At 42.8% G+C, this 19476-nt stretch overlaps 6 non-coding genes and 3 pseudogenes across 6 annotated transcripts; 1 reads left to right on the forward strand and 8 right to left on the reverse strand.

Moving 5' to 3' along the window:
- The first annotated feature begins 992 nt into the window (after positions 1 to 992).
- On the forward strand, positions 993 to 1133 carry LOC120028715. Its single transcript, XR_005473517.1, has one exon. It is a non-coding gene; the product is annotated as a U4 spliceosomal RNA (small nuclear RNA).
- Positions 1134 to 4987: 3854 nt separating this feature from the next.
- LOC120028721 lies at positions 4988 to 5135 on the reverse strand. Its single transcript, XR_005473518.1, has one exon. It is a non-coding gene; the product is annotated as a U4 spliceosomal RNA (small nuclear RNA).
- Positions 5136 to 5539: 404 nt separating this feature from the next.
- On the reverse strand, positions 5540 to 5655 carry LOC120028783 (annotated as a pseudogene).
- A 587-nt stretch (positions 5656 to 6242) lies between these two features.
- LOC120028623 lies at positions 6243 to 6384 on the reverse strand. The gene has a single exon (XR_005473487.1). It is a non-coding gene; the product is annotated as a U4 spliceosomal RNA (small nuclear RNA).
- Positions 6385 to 6787: 403 nt separating this feature from the next.
- LOC120028788 lies at positions 6788 to 6903 on the reverse strand (annotated as a pseudogene).
- Positions 6904 to 7489: 586 nt separating this feature from the next.
- Positions 7490 to 7631, reverse strand: LOC120028580. Its single transcript, XR_005473472.1, has one exon. It is a non-coding gene; the product is annotated as a U4 spliceosomal RNA (small nuclear RNA).
- A 403-nt stretch (positions 7632 to 8034) lies between these two features.
- On the reverse strand, positions 8035 to 8150 carry LOC120028796 (annotated as a pseudogene).
- Positions 8151 to 8736: 586 nt separating this feature from the next.
- LOC120028556 lies at positions 8737 to 8878 on the reverse strand. The gene has a single exon (XR_005473468.1). It is a non-coding gene; the product is annotated as a U4 spliceosomal RNA (small nuclear RNA).
- A 10054-nt stretch (positions 8879 to 18932) lies between these two features.
- On the reverse strand, positions 18933 to 19069 carry LOC120028303. The gene has a single exon (XR_005473422.1). It is a non-coding gene; the product is annotated as a U4 spliceosomal RNA (small nuclear RNA).
- Between the last annotated feature and the right edge of the window lie 407 nt (positions 19070 to 19476).

Below are 19476 nucleotides of genomic sequence, written 5' to 3' on the forward strand. Positions count from 1 at the left end.
ACATTTTTGATGATTACAGCTGACAGGTGAACATTATCTTGCAACTAGGTAAAAACAGAAAAAAGGTGTCAGTAGTATATGCTGTGTCAGAAGTAGTGTGGGGAGAATTAACTCAGCAACAGCGTGTTTGGGCCCACAATTTCAGCTTTGCCCCACACTGCCTTAATTGTTGCAAGTAGTAAGTTACCCAAAGCCACTTTACCACTTTTTCTTGCCTCCTCTAGAGGCAGTGATGGCAAGATTTAATTGAAAGAGTTTTGGGTTTGCGACCCATTGCAGCTGAGCCAGTGGTGCTGATTACCCAAAGTGCTTTGCTCTAGATATGGTTTTGTACAGGAAAAAAGGTAACCTTTAATGAACAAGTACCCCACCTTGCCATTAATGACATGTAATCAAGAATCCACCAAAGTGTTAGGTAGGGGGCGGACTGCTAGACATACCAATGTACAAAAGAAATACAGTTTGCGGAGAAGCTGTTCGAGAAACTGCAAACCTTTCGAGTAGCTGTATTCTTAATTCTTTGCAGAGGCCATATCATAGCCTATGAGGTACATCGCCGGAGGAGTATTTGTTGGTTGACAACTTAACCCAAAACTCTACATTGGAATGACTTGAAATATAGTCAGAAGTTTTGGGGAGAATAGTCTCAGAAATGGGGGTTTTGGTCCACACTGTCTCTAATTCTTGCAAGAAGTAAGGTACCCTTAGACACGTTATACACCTCCATTAGAGCATGGTGGAAAGGTTGAGTTGAATAGGTTTTGCGTTTGCGACCCATTGCAGCTGAGCCAGTGGTGCAGATTACCCAAAATGCTTTGCTCTGATATTGTTTTTCTACTGGAAAAAGGTAACATCTAAGTTACCAGTCAATGTCAACAGAATCAGTTCAAAGCACAAAAGTGTAGTACACGCCAGATGTAACAACACAATAATACCGTTAGTTGAGAAGCTGTGCAAGACACTGCAAACAGTTTGAGTAGCTATCCTTTGACATTCTTTCGCCGATGCGAATTACATAGCTATGAAGTCCATCTGAGGTGTGATTGTTGCTAGTTGAAAACTTAACCCAATACCCCGCTTGGGATGATTTGAAATATAGTCAACCCTGCAATTTTTGATAGTCTCTTGTGAGACTACTAAAATGTGGAAGAGAAAATAGTGCCAAGACCAAAAATGGGCTGAACCCAACTCATTCCTCTATAAATTTTTGATGATTCAGCTGACAGGTGAACATTATTTGCAACTAGGTAAAAACAGAAAAAAGGTGTCAGTAGTATATGCTGTGTCAGAAGTAGTCTTGGGGAGAATAGACTCAGCAACAGCGTGTTTGGGCCCACAATTTCAGCTTTGCCCCCACATGCCTCTAATTGTTGCAAGTAGTAAGTTACCCAAAGCCACTTTACCCACTTTTTCTTGCCTCCTCTAGAGGCAGTGATGGCAAGATTTAATTGAAAAGGTTTTGGGTTTGCGACCCATTGCAGCTGAGCAGTGGTGCTGATTACCCAAAGTGCTTTGCTCTAGATATTGGTTTTGTACAGGAAAAAAGGTAACATTTAATGAACAAGTACCCCATCTTGCCATTAATGACATGTAATCAAGAATCCACCAAAGTGTTAGGTAGGGGGCGGACTGCTAGACAACCAATGTAACAAAAGATAATACAGTTGCGGAGAAGCTGTTCGAGAAACTGCAAATCTTTCGAGTAGCTGTATTTCTATATTCTTTCGCAGAGGCCATATCATAGCCTATGAGGTACATCCGAGGATGATTATTGTTGGTTGAAACTTAACCCAAAACTCTACATGGAATGACTTGAAATATAGTCTAGAAGTAGTCTTGGGGGAATAGTCTCAGAAATGGGGGTTTGGTCCACACTGTCTCTAATTCTTGCAAGAAGTAAGGTACCCTTAGACACGTTATACACCTCCATTAGAGGCACTGGTGGCAAGGTTCGGATGGTTGGAGGCGAGTGTCGCATTCGCATTCCGCATTCCGCTTCGCTCCACAGGTAGTATTACCATTTCATTTTCATTTTCATTACAGTACAACGGTTTGATTTGTTTGATCTTAGCTAGCTACATAGCGTCTTTGTATCAAAGATAATTGTGTAGTTATTGAGGTTCGCTAGCCAGCTATTTTCGTCCTAACGTAACGTAACGTAGCCAACACTGCTAGCTAGCCAGCTAGCCACGATAGCAGCACTGTAGAAACGATTACATTACAACGGAACGACTTGATTAGTGTAGTGTTAGCTAGCTACACAGTTGTCTTTGCTATCTTTGATTTGTTGATCTTAGCTAGCTACTTAGCTAGCTACATAGCCGTCTTTGTATCAAAGATAATTGTGTAGTTATTGGGTTCGCTAGCCAGCTAATTTCGTCCTAACGTAACGTAACGTAGTCAACACTGCTAGCTAGCCAGTTAGCCACCGAATAGCAGCACTGTAAGAAACGATTACATTACAACGGAACGACTTGATTAGTGTAGTGTTAGCTAGCTACATAGTTGTTTTGCTATCTTTGTATCTAAGATAATTGGTGTTTTGAGTAATATCGGTTAGCTAGCCAGCTATTTTCGTCCGCCGCGCTGCCGTTCTCCTACCTAGTCAACACTGCTAGCTAACATGCACTAGCTAGCCAACTTCTACCGAATAGCAGCACTGTAGAAACTTACATTACAACGGAACGACTTGATTGCGTAGTGTTAGCTAGCTACATAGTTGTCTTTGCTGTCCTTGTATCCAAGATAATTGTGTAGTTTAGAGAAATTTAGAGAAATTGTCGAGGTTACCTAGCCCTTAGAGGTTACCTAGCCAGCTACCTCAAACCAAGTCAACAACGCAGCCACTGCTAGCAGCTACTTCACACGCAGCACTACCAGCACGATCTATATCATTTTAGTCAATAGAGATTTTTTTTTTTTTTGCAAACGTAAGCTTAACTTTCTGAACATTCGAGACGTGTAGTCCACTTGTCATTCTAATCTCCTTTGCATTAGCGTAGCCTCTTCTGTAGCCTGTCAACTATGTGTCTGTCTATCCTCTTCTCTCCTCTCGAGCCTACAGACATACCGCTCAACCGGGTCCCAGCGCACACGCACCACGGGTGCGAGTCCACGGGTCTCAGCCCAGCAGCCATCTGGGAACTGCCGATCGTGCGGCCACAAGGCAGAGTTCATCTCAGCCTATGCGTCCCTCAGTCCCTCGATTCTTGGCACTGACGGAAACATGGATTACCACTGATAACACTGCTACTCCTACTGCTCTCTCCTCGTCTGCCCACGTGTTCTCGCACACCCCGAGAGCTTCTGGTCACGGGGTGGGTGGTGGCACTGGGATCCTCATCTCCTCCACAGTGGGACATTCTCTCTTTCTCCCCTGACACATCTGTCTATCGCCTCCTTTGAATCCATGCTGTCACAGTTACCAGCCTTTCAAGCTTAACACCTTATCATTTATCGCCCTCCAGGTTCCCTTGGAGAGTTCATCGATGAGCTTGACGCCCTGATAAGTTCCTTTCCTGAGGATGGCTCACCTCTCACAGTTCTGGGTGACTTTAACCTCCCCACGTCTACCTTTGACTCATTCCTCTCTGCCTCCTTTTTCCACTCCTCTCCTCTTTTGACCTCACCCTCTCACCTTCCCCCCTACTCACAAGGCAGGCAATACGCTTGACCTCATCTTTACTAGACGCTGTTCTTCCACTAATCTCACTGCAACTCCCCTCCAAGTCTCCGACCACTACCTTGTATCCTTTCCTCTCGCTCTCATCCAACACTTCCCACACTGCCCCTACTCGGATGGTATCGCGCCGTCCCAACCTTCGCTCTCTCCCCCGCTACTCTCTCCTCTTCCATCCTATCATCTCTTCCCTCTGCTCAAACCTTCTCCAACCTATCTCCTGATTCTGCCTCCTCAACCCTCCTCTCCTCCTTTCTGCATCCTTTGACTCTCTATGTCCCCTATCCTCCAGGCCGGCTCGGTCCCCCTCCTGCTCGTGGCTCGACGACTCACTGCGAGCTCACAGAACAGGGTCCGGGCAGCCGAGCGGAAATGGAGGAAAACTCGCCTCCCTGCGGACCTGGCATCCTTTCACTCCCTCCTCTCTACATTCTCCTCTTCTGTCTTGCTGCTAAAGCCACTTTCTACCACTCTAAATTCCAAGCATCTGCCTCTAACCTAGGAAGCTCTTTGCCACCTCTCCTCCCTCCTGAATCCTCCTCCCCTCCCTCCCCCCTCCTCCTCTCTGAGATGACTTCGTCAACCATTTTGAAAAGAAGGTCGACGACATCCGATCCTCGTTTGCTAAGTCAAACGACACCGCTGGTTCTGCTCACACTGCCCTACCCTGTGCTTTGACCTCTTCTCCCCTCTCTTCCAGATGAAATCTGCGTCTTGTGACGGCCGGCCGCCCAACAACCTGCCCGCTTGACCCTATCCCCTCCTCTCTTCTCCAGACCATTTCCGGAGACCTTCTCCTTACCTCACACTCGCTCATCAACTCATCCTTGACCGCTGGCTACGTCCCTTCCGTCTTCAAGAGAGCGAGAGTTGCACCCCTTCTGAAAAATCTACACTCGATCCCTCCGATGTCAACAACTACAGACCAGTATCCCTTCTTTCTTTTCTCTCCAAAACTTGAACGTGCCGTCCTTGGCAGCTTCTCTGCTATCTTCTCAGAATGACCTTCTTGATCCAAATCAGAGGTTTCAAGACTAGTCATTCAACTGAGACTGCTCTTCTCTGTGTCACGGAGGCGCTCCGCACTGCTAAAGCTAACTCTCTCTCTTGTCTCATCCTTCTAGACCTATCGGCTGCCTTGATACTGTGAACCATCAGATCCTCCTACCCTCTCCGAGCTGGGCATCTCCGGCCGGCCCACGCTTGGATTGCGTCCTACCTGAAAGGTGCCCTTACATTATAGAGGAAATGAGTTGGGTTCAGCCCATTTTGGTCTTGGCACTATCTTCTCTTCCACATTTATAGTAGTCTCACAAGAGACTATCAAAAATTGCCAGGGTTGACTATATTTCAAATCATCCCAGGCGGGGTATTGGGTTAAGTTTTCAACTAGCAATAAATCACATCCTCCAGATGGACTTCCATAGGCTACGAATATCGCAATCTGCGAAAGAAATGTCAATGTACAGCTACTCAAACTGTTTGCAGTGTCTTGCACAGCTTCTCCACTAACGGTATTATTGTGTTGTTACATTGGTATGTCTAGCAGTTCGCCCCCTACCTAACACTTTGGTGGATTCTTGATTACATGTAATTCATGGCAAGGTGGGGTACTTATACAATAGATGTTACCTTTTTTCCAGTAGTAAAAAAACAATATCAAGAGCAAAGCATTTTGGGTAATCTTCACCACTGGCTCAGCTGCAATGGGTCGCAAACCCAAAACCTATTCAACTCAACCTCGCCACCGGTGCCTACTAATGGAGGTGTATAACGTGTCTAAGGGTACCTTACTTCTTGCAAGAATTAGAGACAGTGTGGACCAAAACCCCCATTTCTGAGACTATTTTCCCCAAGACTACTTCTGACTATATTTCAAGTCATTCCAATGTAGAGTTTTGGGTTAAGTTGTCAACCAACAATAATCACTCCTCGGATGTACCTCATAGGCTATGATATCGCCTCTGCGAAAGAATATAAGAATACAGCTACTCGAAAGGTATCTCGAACAGCTTCTCCGCAAACTGTATTATCTTTTGTTACATTGGTATGTCTAGCAGTCCGGCCCCTACCTAACACTTTGGTGGATTCTTGATTACATGTCATTAATGGCAAGGTGGGGTACTTGTTCAATAAATGTTACCTTTTTTTCCTGTACAAAACCAATATCAAGAGCAAAGCACTTTGGGTAATCAGCACCACTGGCTCAGCTGCAATGGGTCGCAAACCCAAAACCTTTTCAATTAAATCTTGCCATCACTGCCTCTAGAGGAGGCAAGAAGAAGTGGGTAAGGTGGTTTTGGGTAACTTACTACTTGCAACAATTAGAGGCAGTGTGGGGGCAAAGCTGAAATTGTGGGCCCAAACACGCTGTTGCTGAGTTAATTCTCCCCAACACTACTTCTGACACAGCATATACTACTGACACCTTTTTTCTGTTTTTACCTAGTTGCAAGATAATGTTCACCTGTCAGCTGAATCATCAAAAAAGTTATAGAGGAAATGAGTTGGGTTCAGCCCATTTTTGATCTTGGCACTATCTTCTCTTCCACATTTATAGTAGTCTCACAAGAGACTATCAAAAATTGCCAGGGTTGACTATATTTCAAATCATCCCAAGCGGGGTATTGGGTTAAGTTTTCAACTAGCAATAATCACACCTCAGATGGACTTCATAGGCTACGATATCACATCTGCGAAAGAATGTCAATTCACAGCTACTCAAACTGTTTGCAGTGTCTTGCACAGCTTCTCCACTAACGGTATTATTGTGTTGTTACATTGGTATGTCTAGCAGTTCGCCCCCTACCTAACACTTTGGTGGATTCTTGATTACATGTAATTCATGGCAAGGTGGGGTACTTATACAATAGATGTTACCTTTTTTCCAGTAGTAAAAAAACAATATCAAGAGCAAAGCATTTTGGGTAATCTTCACCACTGGCTCAGCTGCAATGGGTCGCAAACCCAAAACCTATTCAACTCAACCTCGCCACCGGTGCCTACTAATGGAGGTGTATAACGTGTCTAAGGGTACCTTACTTCTTGCAAGAATTAGAGACAGTGTGGACCAAAACCCCCATTTCTGAGACTATTTTCCCCAAGACTACTTCTGACTATATTTCAAGTCATTCCAATGTAGAGTTTTGGGTTAAGTTGTCAACCAACAATAATCACTCCTCGGATGTACCTCATAGGCTATGATATCGCCTCTGCGAAAGAATATAAGAATACAGCTACTCGAAAGGTATCTCGAACAGCTTCTCCGCAAACTGTATTATCTTTTGTTACATTGGTATGTCTAGCAGTCCGGCCCCTACCTAACACTTTGGTGGATTCTTGATTACATGTCATTAATGGCAAGGTGGGGTACTTGTTCAATAAATGTTACCTTTTTTCCTGTACAAAACCAATATCGAGAGCAAAGCACTTTGGGTAATCAGCACCACTGGCTCAGCTGCAATGGGTCGCAAACCCAAAACCTTTTCAATTAAATCTTGCCATCACTGCCTCTAGAGGAGGCAAGAAGAAGTGGGTAAGGTGGTTTTGGGTAACTTACTACTTGCAACAATTAGAGGCAGTGTGGGGGCAAAGCTGAAATTGTGGGCCCAAACACGCTGTTGCTGAGTTAATTCTCCCCAACACTACTTCTGACACAGCATATACTACTGACACCTTTTTTCTGTTTTTACCTAGTTGCAAGATAATGTTCACCTGTCAGCTGAATCAGCAAAAAAGTTATAGAGGAAATGAGTTGGGTTCAGCCCATTTTTGGTCTTGGCACTATCTTCTCTTCCACATTTATAGTAGTCTCACAAGAGACTATCAAAAATTGCCAGGGTTGACTATATTTCAAATCATCCCAAGCGGGGTATTGGGTTAAGTTTTCAACTAGCAATAATCACGCCTCAGATGGACTTCATAGGCTACAATATCGCATCTGCAAAAGAATGTCAATTTACAGCTACTCAAACTGTTTGCAGTGTCTTGCACAGCTTCTCCACTAACGGTATTATTGTGTTGTTACATTGGTATGTCTAGCAGTTCGCCCCCTACCTAACACTTTGGTGGATTCTTGATTACATGTAATTCATGGCAAGGTGGGGTACTTATACAATAGATGTTACCTTTTTTCCAGTAGTAAAAAAACAATATCAAGAGCAAAGCATTTTGGGTAATCTTCACCACTGGCTCAGCTGCAATGGGTCGCAAACCCAAAACCTATTCAACTCAACCTCGCCACCGGTGCCTACTAATGGAGGTGTATAACGTGTCTAAGGGTACCTTACTTCTTGCAAGAATTAGAGACAGTGTGGACCAAAACCCCCATTTCTGAGACTATTTTCCCCAAGACTACTTCTGACTATATTTCAAGTCATTCCAATGTAGAGTTTTGGGTTAAGTTGTCAACCAACAATAATCACTCCTCGGATGTACCTCATAGGCTATGATATCGCCTCTGCGAAAGAATATAAGAATACAGCTACTCGAAAGGTATCTCGAACAGCTTCTCCGCAAACTGTATTATCTTTTGTTACATTGGTATGTCTAGCAGTCCGGCCCCTACCTAACACTTTGGTGGATTCTTGATTACATGTCATTAATGGCAAGGTGGGGTACTTGTTCAATAAATGTTACCTTTTTTCCTGTACAAAACCAATATCGAGAGCAAAGCACTTTGGGTAATCAGCACCACTGGCTCAGCTGCAATGGGTCGCAAACCCAAAACCTTTTCAATTAAATCTTGGCATCACTGCCTCTAGAGGAGGCAAGAAGAAGTGGGTAAGGTGGTTTTGGGTAACTTACTACTTGCAACAATTAGAGGCAGTGTGGGGGCAAAGCTGAAATTGTGGGCCCAAACACGCTGTTGCTGAGTTAATTCTCCCCAACACTACTTCTGACACAGCATATACTACTGACACCTTTTTTCTGTTTTTACCTAGTTGCAAGATAATGTTCACCTGTCAGCTGAATCATCAAAAAAGTTATAGAGGAAATGAGTTGGGTTCAGCCCATTTTTGGTCTTGGCACTATCTTCTCTTCCACATTTATAGTAGTCTCACAAGAGACTATCAAAAATTGCCAGGGTTGACTATATTTCAAATCATCCCAAGCGGGGTATTGGGTTAAGTTTTCAACTAGCAATAATCACGCCTCAGATGGACTTCATAGGCTACGATATCGCATCTGCAAAAGAATGTCAATTTACAGCTACTCAAACTGTTTGCAGTGTCTTGCACAGCTTCTCCACTAACGGTATTATTGTGTTGTTACATTGGTATGTCTAGCAGTTCGCCCCTGTTGATGATTCGTTACTAGAGAAATGAGACCAAGTTAAGACGCTGGACAGGGTGGACTTCGATATTGTGAAGGCAGTTTATTCAGAGTTAAAGATATCTTGACAAGCGTGCACGGGCTCATTCGTTTAGCTCAGAGGGAACTAGCAGGAAAAGAGAGCGCTAAACATGGTGTGCATTACATTATACATTAAATGACGTAGGTTGAGTCTTGTAGTTCTGTTCTCCTGACTGGTCGAGGAGAGTCGAAGGCGGTTCCTTCCGGGCCTTGTGTCGGTGTTCCATTGGTTCTTGATTGCTTTCTTTGTTCTTGAAACCCAGCCTTAAAGGAGGGGTGCTTGTGTGTGTGTGTGTGTGTGTTCGTATCTGTTTAAGATAGAACTTGTTTGCTATGGAGTATAAAGAAGAGTGTTGCAACAGAACCTGCTTTAAACAGGAAGCAGTTATGGCAATGTTATAGCTGTGTATTACGGTTAATAAAAATATCATTTATTACAAATCCCCCTCTTCACGTCTAAAAGACGTGACAACAGTAAAATTTGTCAGAAGACAAATTTTTAATTCCCCCTCTTCACGTCTCACCAGAGACGTGACAACAGTAAGCATTATTCAAATAGGAAATCAGTTTCCTGTTCCTCAGTATCAAGCAAAGGGAACATCTGGGCTCTATCAGTATGATTCGGATCAATGGCAGAGGTTATAACTCTTGAGAGAAGAGTTCGGGCGCATGGTATGCAACAACAGCCGCAAAGAGTAAGAATAGCAGCAAAAACAGCAATTGAAACCAAGATAGATGACACCAGAGTTTTATATTTCCCAAAAGCATCCATCCATGAATCCCACATAGAAGTATCCACACCAGAATGTTTCTTCATTTTACCATTAAGGGTTCTAAGGCCCTCCAAAGCCACCGTAAGGCTACCATCTTGAGCAGTATTATTAGGTATGAAGGTACAACATTGTTCACCAAACATAGTACAGACACCACCCTTTTCTGCCAGGAGCATGTCTACAGCAATACGATTTTGGAAGGTCATGAGTGAGGTTGCCGCCAGTTGTCCATGGACTGCCTCGAATCCTTGCTGGGTCCAATTGCCTAGTTTTTGAACATTGAAATGTATGTAATTAATCCGATCAACATTTTTATTAACAGTACACCACCAGCATATGGATGACTCGAAACCAGCAGCCACCTGGTCAACCAATTTGTACTCATCTGGCACCCCCCTGGGGACGCCGATAGCGTCGATATAGGTTGGGTCCCCAGGAGATGTGCCAACCGAGCGCTTGGTCCTGGTATAATCCGGACCTTGGGCTTGTATTCGGATAAGTAGCTCCTGGACTCCTGTGGGATGATGAGGACATCAATTTGCCGGGAGGCAAATTTTTTGATTCCCCCTCTTCACGTCTCATAAGAGACGTGACAAATATAAGCAGGTCAATATAAGCAGTTCATAGACATACATAAATTTGCTACAAGGCAAATTTTAATTCCCCCTCTTCACGTCTCATAAGAGACGTGACATATAAAAGCTAGAATTCATCAAAAAGAAGATCTGGATCTGGTTCGTCTGCCGCAAGCAAAGGAAAAAATAAGGATGAGCAAGGACCAAAAGGAGACCACTCCAAGAACTACCCCTGGACACATTAGTAACCAAAAAACGAGAATATGTTAAACCCTCAGGTCCATCCCTCTATACAACCTGTACCAGGTGGACTCGTCGCCACCCGGGAACTTCAAACCTTCACAACAGGGAGGACAAACATCACTTTTTATTCATTCGACAACATCAACTACAGCGAACCAAGGGTCCTCCTCTGTCAGGCCCACTCTCCTGCGAAAGCTTGATTTCGTATCAGCCTCTCCAACTGGAGCATCAAGCAACGACATCATACCAGAGGCCCTTTCCACATCTGTAACAGACTTCTTCAAACAAGGTATGATACAGGCATCACGGCACATGAGCATACGAAAAACAACAACTTAGGGTCAGAAATCCAGTAATCATCATTGCAGTGTACTTACCAAACCAACCACCCAGCCAGGGGAACAGTCCACTCTCCTCCACACCTGCAAGACCCCTCATCTCCACCGATAACCTTGCCAACCCACTCAGAGCTTTTGAAATGCTCCCATCCGGACTAGTATTGTTAGGGACAAACGTCCAGCACTGTTCTCCAAACATTTTACATACACCTCCCTGGTTGGCCAGAATCATGTCCAGTGCTAGTCTATTTTGTCTACTGGTTTGAGAGGTAGCATCCAATTGTTCAGCCATCCCCGTAAGTGCTGTGTGGGTGTATTTAACAAATCATTATTAATTATAGTAGATATAATTGATCCAGGCATTTTGTTTAGCATCAACAATAGCTGGGCCAATGATGGGCATCAGATGCCACAGGCCATCTTTCCTGTTTAATGTCTGGAATTCGTGGGGGACCCCTATTGGGACCCCCAACAGGTTGGTGTGGATGTTATCTGTACCCTCGGACCAAGGAGCGTCACGTTTCTGCCGTCTCCTGGGTTGGTCCCGAGCCTCTGTGTCATGTGCAGCTCCCAGGAGTTGGTTAGCTGTAACCTCAATAATAGGCAATGGTGTTTATCAGACTGGCCAAAGCACATGTGCCCTGACAATCTTCTTTCAAAATGGGGTCAACCGCCTGGCAGGTCCACACATCCACCATACATCAGCAACACCTCTAGTTAATAGTGACATTAGTGATGCAGGCAGTAGTAGGGAGCCTCCCATAGTCTATACCTCTACCTGTACCAGTGATACAGCTGTAATATCCCCCATATGCCTTATCTCCCCACGGTGCCTTCTGGGGAGGGACTTCTGGGAACACAAGACTCAGAGTTTTACACAGGGTTGAATTTGGCTTAAACTTTCCAATATGCACATCCAACCTTCCCCATTACTTAGGGCAAATGGGTGAGCAGCCAGAATAGGTCTGGCATGTCCACATACGACACAGTCCTTTCTATTAAGTGTTTTGTAGGCCAACCACATATTCTCCCTACCCTCTTAACCAATTTCAGTTCCCAATTTGTCACTTTCTGAGATGTCTTTTACATTTATTACCTGTACCAGATTGGAGAGCTTAGGTGATGGCGTGGGACTTGGTCTTGAAGTGGTGGAGGAGGCCGGCTGAACCCTGGTCCGTTGGAACTGGTGGTGGTTCTGGCAGTACTGTGATGGTAACATCCCCATCGTATCCTAATCAGACAGCTCAGGACTACAAGCAGTCCTGTAAAGCCCCATCCTCTCCCAGAGAACACATCATCAGCCAGAGATCAAGCAACACTTTCACTTCTATGAACGTACACAGTGATGAAAGGTCGGGGTCAGGGATTTCTTCATTAAGGAGTTGATCCCCGAACTCTATTAGCAACGGTTCTTCTCCTTAACTCTGTGATCATTCGACAGTGTCAGTGTGTCTCACCCTCCAAGTGCGATATGCCCCCAGGTCGGGTGAATCACCTTCTCCTTTAATTCACCTGCAATGCATAAAATCTTGGACATACAGGTTTGGTTAACAAACAGTTTCTCATTTGTTCTATCTGATTATATATTTAACTTCTATGCCTATTTGTTAGCTATAAATTTTTAATTTCAAATCAGTTTATTATCCAATAGGCCCCATCCTATCCTAGACCACAATTAATTTTAAATTAGTTTATTATCCAATAGGCCCCATCCTATCCTAGACCACAATGTACCCCTCCCCCGTTTGATACCTGGCTCTGGCCAGGTATCAACCTTACCTACTCTAAATAATGACTTAGGTAAGATTATGGTCAAGAGTTATAAACTCTATTATAATCATTTTAACTCAAAACTAGTATCCCAAATGACCACAAATTCATTATCCTCACTACATTCCCCCGTGGGTGATCAAACCACAGGAAAAATGCAACGAAAATAGGTCAAAAGGTTACACCTCCCCCTTACATTCGTGTTCCATACCATATCTAGACATATCAAAAGAACCCTTTATCTTAAAAAAGTTCCTTGTCTAAATAAAACTCAGAAAGTAAAACTCCTATTATTATCTTGTCTCTCGGAACACGGAAAACCACTTAACCCAAACGTTTACCACAAAAACAAAACCTAATAATTATGATAATACCCTCAAATCATTCGTTTTAAATTTCCCCGATGTTTCATGTAACTTATTCACACAACTGTGATAAACGTGTACTGTCCCTTTAAAAACTCCCAGCCAGCCATACCAGGTTGCGAGTCGTTCATTGTTCCCCTTAATGAAAACAGATCACGTTTAGAATACGTTTACTTATTGGTTGAATTCTCTGGTGTTACCTAAACAAAAACCAATAACTTTTAGCAACTTTTGAAAAGTAACTCAAAGCTATAATGCACACATTTTCCCTCTAAATTACACAACCAATTTTCTCTAGCATAATTTAATACAGCCACACCCGGTGGGGAAAGTACAAATTGTATCCCGTTCCTCCTATAATACCCAATGCTAAATTCAAAGTTGTGGTTAAATATATGGATTTGCCAATCATTATCAAATGTTAAATATACTGGTTTAGTAATTTTATCCCTAGCCCTGTCCAGGGAGGGAGAAATGTCCCTCTAACTGGGCGAGGTTCCTTTTTCAGGGGAGGCGGAGTTTGATGCCGCATCACCTGAGTCAGGAGTGTCTTCATTTAAAATCGAATTTCGGCCGCTCAAATCAGCTCTGACTTCTGTCAGTGTTCTGGAAGGAATTGGAGCTGGAGTGCAATGTGTTAGGTGGTGCCAAGGTGCGCCTGATTTACCTTTGACCTGGACTGAGTGTGAAGTAACCTCCCTCACTTCGTACGGTCCAGTCCACCTGGGTTCCAGCCACTTTCTCTTGTGGACTTTAACCCTCACCCAGTCACCAACTTTTACCTTCAGTGGTGGCGTGTCTCTCGGCAGCTCCCCCTCTTGGACCTTGCGAACCTGGGTAGAGAGTGCTGCAGAGAGTTCCGTCAGTAGTTTCACATAATTACATCAAGAGCGGCCATATGACCTCCCTCTCTTGGTGGACCAGGCATGACTCTACCAGTCATTATCTCATGAGGAGAGAGATGGGTGCCTGCACCTGGCGAGGCTCTCATGGCCATCAACGCCAGGGGCAGGGCTTCGACCCATGTCAACTTCGAACCTGCACATACCTTAGCTATCTTAGCCTTAAGGGTCTGATTGGAGCGTTCCACGAGACCCCGAGATACCATACCTAGGTATGAGTTCTGTCTGTAGCCACTTAATGACCGACTTAGCATCTTCCCTTGCCGTTGGTACTGCCTCAACCCATTTAGAAAACCTGTCTACCATTACTAGTAGGTACCTTTTCCCATTGGTCACGTTGTCTGGCCCCATGTCTGTGTAATCTATGCTAATGTCCTGGCCTCTATCGCCCAAGTCCCTATTCTCAACTCTGCCTCGGCTCTCTCTCTGTGTTTAGTTCCTTCTTTCTTAAATAAGTGCATCTTATTTCTCTCCACCTCACTTTTACCGCCTCCTCTAATCCTTTCTCCATAGAGAGAAGTTGTCCCTTTGATGGGGCACCTCCGCTAAGGTAACCTGCCTGTGTCCATTTCAGTCTTACTCCCTCCCATACTTTCTTTATCGTTTTATACTGTTCCTTTCCCCCTGCTCTATCCTGTATCTTTTGGTCTAAATATTCATTGAATTTGAGTTTGGGCACTGTAGTTGTAGTCATCTTGCCTAGGTTATGTGTTTTGTGTGTGCGATCTTTTCACTATCTTAGCGTACTTAGCCCGTCCCTGGTTAACTTTTACTGCCTCAGAAACCCGGATCCGGGATCACCCTCCACCCCCCCACACTGATTAGCATCACTAGCATAGCGTCACATTTAAATAGTAGCATCTAAATATCATTAAATCACAAGTCCAAGACACCAAATGAAAGATACAGATCTTGTGAATAAAGTCACCATTTCAGATTTTTAAAATGTTTTACAGGGAAGACAAAATATGTAAATCTATTAGCTAACCATGTTAGCAAAAGACACCATTTTTCTTTGTCCACCATTTTTTCTCAACACCAGTAGCTATCACCAATTCGGCTAAACTAAGATATTGATAGCCACTAACCAAGAAAAAACCTCATCAGATGACAGTCTGATAACATATTTATGGTATAGGATAGGTTTTGTTAGAAAAATGTGCATATTTCAGGTATAAATCATAGTTTGCCATTGCAGCCACCAACACAAATCTCACCAAAGCGACTAGAATTACTACAGAGAGCAACGTGTATGACCAATTTACTCATCATAAAACATTTCATAAAAATAGACAAAGCATAGCAATGGAAAGACACAGATCTTGTGATTTCAGACAATATTTCAGATTTTCTAAGCGTTTTACAGCGAAAACACAATAAATCGATAAGTTAGCATACCACATGTGCAAACATTACCAGAGCATCGATTCAAGCCAAAGAGAGCGATAACGTAATCATCGCCAAAATATATAAATTTTTTCACTAACCTTCTCAGAATTCTTCCGTTGACACTCCTGTAACATCATATTACAACATACATATATTGTTTGTTCGAAAATGTGCATATTTAGCCATAAAAAACCGTGGTTATACAATGAAAATAGTAGCAAATCAAGCCTCAACATGTCAGACGCCATCTTTCATAGTGATCTAGTTTAATCGAAAGCTAATCATATACTTGACTAAAAAATACAGGGTTGACAGGAATCGAAAGACAAATTAGTTCTTAATGCAATCGCTGATTTACATTTCTAAAATTATCCTTACTGTGCAATACAGGGTTCGCCAAGCGAAGCTATAGCAAACAAAATGGCGGATTATGCGTTTAAAATATTTCGACAGAACAACGATTTATCATATTAAATATTTCTTACTATGAGGTGATTTTCCATCAGATTCTTGGGCAATGTATCCTTTCTTGGGTCTAATCTTCTTTTGGTCGAAAGATGTCCTCTGTCCGTCGAAATGCCCACTAACGTTCGACCGGGACCCCGAAACGTGCCCAAAGCTTCAAAGAGCATCACATATAAATTCCTCAAAATCGCACTAAACGGATATAAATTGCTATAAAACGGTTTAAATTAACTACGTTATGATGTTTCTAATTCCTATATCGAATTAAATTACAGACGGATACATTTCACGTTGATAACCGAGCCTTTGAAAATGGCATCCGGAGGTCCCTTCCTGCGTAATGGCCAGCGTAGAAAAGGGGGCTACTCTCACTCCTTGGTCTTTTATAACCTCTGAGAGCTACGCAGAAAGCCCATTCCACTTCTCATCTCGTTACTGACATCCAGGGGAAGGCGGGTGCAGTTCATGTCGTTCCATAGGATATACACAGACTTTTAAAACTGATCTGAAATCAGAGCTTCGCTCTCAGACCATCGCAGTACCTGTCATGGATTTCGCTGTAGAAAGAGTTCTGGGTCACCCACAGACAAAATTCCAACGGCTATAGAAACTAGAGAGTGTTTTCTATCCAATAGAATTAATAATATGCATATTGTACGATCAAGAATTGAGCACGAGGCAGTTTAATTTGGCGACACCCGGAAAAAAAAAATGCTAACTGCTCCCCCTATTGACAAAAGGTTAAAACCAGCGATGTATTCTTGGTGCCGACACAGACTTATCTCTTGTGCCTCACCCTCGTACACAAAGAGTTTTATCAGTGCCCATTCAATGAATTAGTTAAATGCTTTCCTAAAGTATTATAGCAATATCCTTTTGGAACAATATATTAGTAAATTTAAGCGCTTCTATAGTAATTATCAAAATAATTTTAGCACTAAATTTGTACACCAAAAGTTTTATTAGCGTATATTCAATGAATTAATTAAATACTTTCCTAAAGTATTTCAACAATATCCTTTTGGAACAATATGTTAGTAAATTTAAGCGCTTCTAAAATAATTATCAAAATAATTTTAGCACTTAAGGAAATACCAACAACACAAAAGGGAAAAAATCAAGTCCACGCTCAGCACGGCGGCTGCAACAGGGCCTTGTGTCTTTGATTTTTGACTCGGCGGTCACTTATGGCTCAGTCCTAATTTAGTTTATCAATATTTGGTAACAATCGGTCTCATGGAACGTTCAATCATTTACATAAAATTTTAACCAATTCAAATCAAATTCAATACTTGTCAACCCCAGTTTTACTGATGCTCTTGACTCAATTGACTTTTACCAATCCCAGGTTTATTGATGCACCCGGTTGAATGCCACTTCAACCAGTCCCAAGTTTACTGATGCACTTGATACACAATTTCAACACTTATCAATCCCAGGTTTACTGATGCACCTAGTTGAACACTAATTCAACTAGTCCCAGGTTTACTGATGCACTTGATTCACATAAACACTTATCAATCCCAGGTTTACTGATGCACCTAGTTGAACACTAATTCAACTAGTCCCAGGTTTACTGATGCACTTGATTCACATAAACACTTATCAATCCCAGGTTTATTGATGCACCCGGTTGAATGCCACTTCAACCAGTCCCAAGTTTACTGATGCACTTGATACACAATTTCAACACTTATCAATCCCAGGTTTACTGATGCACCTAGTTGAACACTAATTCAACTAGTCCCAGGTTTACTGATGCACTTGATTCACATAAACACTTATCAATCCCAGGTTTACTGATGCACCTAGTTGAACACTAATTCAACTAGTCCCAGGTTTACTGATGCACTTGATTCACATAAACACTTATCAATCCCAGGTTTACTGATGCACCTAGTTGAACACTAATTCAACTAGTCCCAGGTTTACTGATGCACTTGATTCACATAAACACCTATGTAATTTATTTATTGTCACAGATATCTTTAACCAATGCCTTAGAATTGTTAATGAATTTTCATAGAATTTAACAGTAATTCATACTCACGCCCAGTACTACTGATCAAAATTTGGATAATGACTATGATACAATTATGCAGATTTTGATTTAACAGGCTCTGCTTACCTTTTTTAGTCGAGTTCTCTGATCATTTTCCTGAGGCAAGTCGAATCACCGATGGCTCCTGAGGACAGGTCACCCGTCCTTCCGGAATCTGTCTTAGACTTGTCTCTTCTCACATCAACTTTCTATGGATCGAATTCAAGAATAAACCATCCTCTGCTACCAAGTTTTGTTGATGATTCGTTACTAGAGAAATGAGACCAAGTTAAGACGCTGGACAGGGTGGACTTCGATATTGTGAAGGCAGTTTATTCAGAGTTAAAGATATCTTGACAAGCGTGCACGGGCTCATTCGTTTAGCTCAGAGGGAACTAGCAGGAAAAGAGAGCGCTAAACATGGTGTGCATTACATTTATACATTAAATGACGTAGGTTGAGTCTTGTAGTTCTGTTCTCCTGACTGGTCGAGGAGAGTCGAAGGCGGTTCCTTCCGGGCCTTGTGTCGGTGTTCCATTGGTTCTTGATTGCTTTCTTTGTTCTTGAAACCCAGCCTTAAAGGAGGGGTGCTTGTGTGTGTGTGTGTGTGTGTGTTCGTATCTGTTTAAGATAGAACTTGTTTGCTATGGAGTATAAAGAAGAGTGTTGCAACAGAACCTGCTTTAAACAGGAAGCAGTTATGGCAATGTTATAGCTGTGTATTACGGTTAATAAAAATATCATTTATTACACCCCCTACCTAACACTTTGGTGGATTCTTGATTACATGTAATTCATGGCAAGGTGGGGTACTTATACAATAGATGTTACCTTTTTTCCAGTAGTAAAAAAACAATATCAAGAGCAAAGCATTTTGGGTAATCTGCACCACTGGCTCAGCTGCAATGGGTCGCAAACGCAAAACCTATTCAACTCAACCTTGCCACCAGTGCCTCTAATGGAGGTGTATAACGTGTCTAAGGGTACCTTACTTCTTGCAAGAATTAGAGACAGTGTGGACCAAAACCCCCATTTCTGAGACTATTCTCCCCAAGACTACTTCTGACTATATTTCAAGTCATTCCAATGTAGAGTTTTGGGTTAAGTTGTCAACCAACAATAATCACTCCTCGGATGTACCTCATAGGCTATGATATGGCCTCTGCGAAAGAATATAAGAATACAGCTACTCGAAAGGTTTGCAGTTCTCGAACAGCTTCTCCGCAAACTGTATTATCTTTTGTTACATTGGTATGTCTAGCAGTCCGCCCCCTACCTAACACTTTGGTGGATTCTTGATTACATGTCATTAATGGCAAGGTGGGGTACTTGTTCAATTAAATGTTACCTTTTTTCCTGTACAAAACCAATATCTAGAGCAAAGCACTTTGGGTAATCAGCACCACTGGCTCAGCTGCAATGGGTCGCAAACCCAAAACCTTTTCAATTAAATCTTGCCATCACTGCCTCTAGAGGAGGCAAGAAGAAGTGGGTAAAGGGGTTTTGGGTAACTTACTACTTGCAACAATTAGAGGCAGTGTGGGGGCAAAGCTGAAATTGTGGGCCCAAACACGCTGTTGC

Source organism: Salvelinus namaycush, chromosome 2, assembly GCF_016432855.1.
Source record: "Salvelinus namaycush isolate Seneca chromosome 2, SaNama_1.0, whole genome shotgun sequence".
Taxonomy (NCBI): Eukaryota; Metazoa; Chordata; class Actinopteri; order Salmoniformes; family Salmonidae; genus Salvelinus; species Salvelinus namaycush.